The 3442-nt window shown below is 38.4% G+C and overlaps 1 protein-coding gene across 1 annotated transcript in view; it reads right to left on the reverse strand.

Annotated features, from left to right (window-relative positions):
* The window catches only part of SMIM13 (small integral membrane protein 13), a 32060-nt gene that overhangs the window by 5025 nt on the left and 23593 nt on the right, over positions 1-3442 (reverse strand). The gene's annotated exons all lie outside the window — the stretch shown is intronic.

Consider the following 3442-nt stretch of genomic DNA (forward strand, 5'->3'; position numbering starts at 1 on the left):
CGGGCGCGTGTGCGTGCGTGCCCAAGATCCCGAGAGGAGAATGGAGGAGAAGGGATTGCGGCGTGGCCATCCCCCCTGGGGGGTGATTTCCTGCTTTCTATCTCTCTGTCTCTCTCTGTCTGTCTGGCGAGCGCACGCGCCCTATAGCAAAAACCTCTCCAAAAAAAAAAAAATTATAATGAGTCAATAAAAGCATTTAAAATGAAATTTCAAATTTTTTTCCACAGAAGAAACAAGACACTTTGCAGTTTCCTTGGACATTCACATATGAATGTCAGTGCTATGTAAAAGCAAGTTTGCTTCAATCAGAATATGTAAGACATTAAACAGTAGGAACGAACTATACTACCCTGAAACTTTCTCAGTTGAGACCAAGCTATTCATAAATCTTTAGAAATAATTTTCACAGGAAATAAATAATTTAAAAAAAAAATTACATGATGAAGGAAGAAAGCCAAAATATCTTAAGTTTTAGATTTTTTAAATATGGGTTAAAAAATACAGTATTTTCATGTCAAAGTAATTTAAAAATTATGACTAATTTAAAAATCTCCTGTAAAAACAAACAAAAAGCCTGAGTTTTGTTTTTGAAAGAGTTTTAAATAAGTTCTTAGATGTCCACTAATAAGAAACAAACTTTATCAATAAAGGCACACACAAGGATAAAAACCTCTGAACCATGCTTGATTGCTCTGATACACTAAGAGGGCAGAATAAACAAAATGAAACACTATAAGTTTCTCATCGTAAAGTGTTTTCTTGATGCCTTCCACTCTGAACACTCTGTCTTCATAAAATGGCACTGGACCACAGCACATTCTGTTGACTGGCATTTTATGAGAACAAAATCCAACCAGCTTTTCTATCTCAGTATTAAACCAGGCCAAAATGAACAGCCACTTAAGGGAGTTTTTATTGGATCATTGGAAAAGACATAGAGCATTTTTACATAGAAAAACAGGACATAACTTTTTTGATGACCTAATATTTTCACTTGTTTCTTTCTTACAATCTCTGGAGACAAAAACAAAACAAACACAAAATTTAACATAAACTCCTTGATGCTAATAGACTAACTTCAGAGATTTAATCCACTTTTCAAGTTTTTGCTTTCCTGTAAACTTGAGTGCAAACTGAACTATACTGTATTCTTTGGTCAACTGCGTGTCTCAGTAAAGCACCCAACTTTGTAAAATAGTATTTTAATAATACTCCCAATTAGCGAGCTCTCCCTTTACTCAAGAGACTTTGTTCTTACTCAAAACTCTTTGTTCACACAGCAAATTGGTGAAAACAATACAGGGCAAGAGTTTGGGATCCACTTTCCATTTCCACCAGCAATATGGGAGGTTCCAATTTCTCTACATCCTCATGAACACTTTTTATTGTTCCTCTCTTGTATAACAGCCATTCTAGTGGGGGTGAAGTGGTATATCATTGTGGTTTTGATTTACATTTCCCTAACAAGTAATGATGTTGGAGCATCTTTTCGGCTTACTAGCCATTTGTCTGTCTTCTTTAGAAAAAGTATTCATTCAATTCGGTGATCCATTTTTAACACTGGATTATTTGTCTTCTACTACTGAGTCGTTAAGAATTCTTTATATATTCTGGATACTAGATGCTTATGAGATAGATGATTTGCAAACATTTTCTATCATTCTGTAGGTTGTCTTTTGACTGTCTTGATAATGTCCTTTGAAGCACAAGGTGTTGGGTTTTTGTTTTTTTGTTTAAGGGTTTTTGTGTGTGTGTTTGTTTGTTTTTTGCTATAGGGCACTTGCGTTCACCAGAGACAGAAAGCAAGAAATCAACCTCAGGAAGGATGGCCACACTGCAATCCCTTCTGCTCCATTCTCCTCTCAGGATCTTGAGCACACACGCACACATGCCCGGCAATGCACAAGTATTTTTTAACTTTAATTTTCATAATTTTTCCTTTGGTTGCTTGTGCTTTTGGCATAATATCTAGGAAACTAACACAGCTTCATGAAGATATACACCCATGTGTTTGTTGAAGGGCTTCATAGTTTTAGTCCTTAAATATAATCCTTTGATCCATTTTAGTTCAGCTGGGTATGAAAGGTGATTCTAAATCAACTGACCAGAAATGTTACACTTTATTTCAGGACTCTCAATTCTATGTCATTGACTTGTATGCCCATCTTTATGTTAGCTAGTACATCACTGATTACAGTAGCTCTGTAATACATTTTTGAAATCAAGAATATGAACTTTTAGGGAACCAGCAATTAGCGTAATGCCTATGTCACTGGACTCCCACGTAGTCGACCGCGGTTCATGTCCCGGACCCGGTGGCTTAAAACTCACGCCAGGCGCGTGTGCGTGCATGCCCAAGATCCCGAGAGGAGAATGGAGGAGAAGGGATTGCGGCGTGACCATCCCCCCTGGGGGGTGATTTCTCGCTTTCTGTCTCTATGTCTCTGTCTGTCTGGCGAGCGCACGCCCCCTACAGTGAAAATCTCTCAAAAAATCCCGAGAGGAGAATGGAGGAGAAGGGATTGCGGCGTGACCATCCCCCCTGGGGGGTGATTTCTCGCTTTCTGTCTCTATGTCTCTGTCTGTCTGGCGAGCGCACGCCCCCTACAGTGAAAATCTCTCAAAAAATCCCGAGAGGAGAATGGAGGAGAAGGGATTGCGGCGTGACCATCCCCCCTGGGGGGTGATTTCTCGCTTTCTGTCTCTATGTCTCTGTCTGTCTGGCGAGCGCACGCCCCCTACAGTGAAAATCTCTCAAAAAAAAAAAACAAAAAAACGAATATGAACTTTTTCAAGTCTGTTTTGGCTATTCTGAGTCCCCTGAATTTCCATATGAATTTTAAAACCTTGTCAATGATTTAAGTGGGGGGGCGCACAGCAGAAACTTGACAGAGATTGCATTGAACCTGTAGGTTGATTCAGGAACCTACACTTTTTTTAATACTTCTTGGTACTTACCAAATTTTCCCACAATGAACATGCATGGTTTTGATAACCAGGAAAATCAGGAAAAATAATTAAGAAACCAGTAAGTAAATCATGAATACTCTGTAGACCTGTAGTTTTTAAATACCTCAGTGCATTAATTGGTTTGAATTAAAGTCTGATTGATTTTAACAGATACTAAGAAAACTCTTAACTTTCAGGTTAGTTTTGAGAATATAACCTAAAAGTTAAAAGAATTCATTTGACCAAGGTATTGTGTTAAAGGGATTACAGAGGTGAATTTACCATCTGGGAATATAATCTACCTCAAAGACAATGGTCTTGACCTTGTTAAGATCAAAGACCTCAACAATGGCTACAAAATGTAAAATGACCATAGAGTGATGGAGGTAACTGGAAGGCTTTTAAAAAGAGACTATGGTTAAGGCCATCCACACTGGGGTTCCCACAACAGAACACTACAGTGCACTTGGTATGGTTAAGAGAAAACACTCTT

Source organism: Tupaia chinensis, unplaced genomic scaffold, assembly GCF_000334495.1.
Source record: "Tupaia chinensis unplaced genomic scaffold, TupChi_1.0 Scaffold000048_1, whole genome shotgun sequence".
NCBI classification, from domain to species: Eukaryota; Metazoa; Chordata; class Mammalia; order Scandentia; family Tupaiidae; genus Tupaia; species Tupaia belangeri.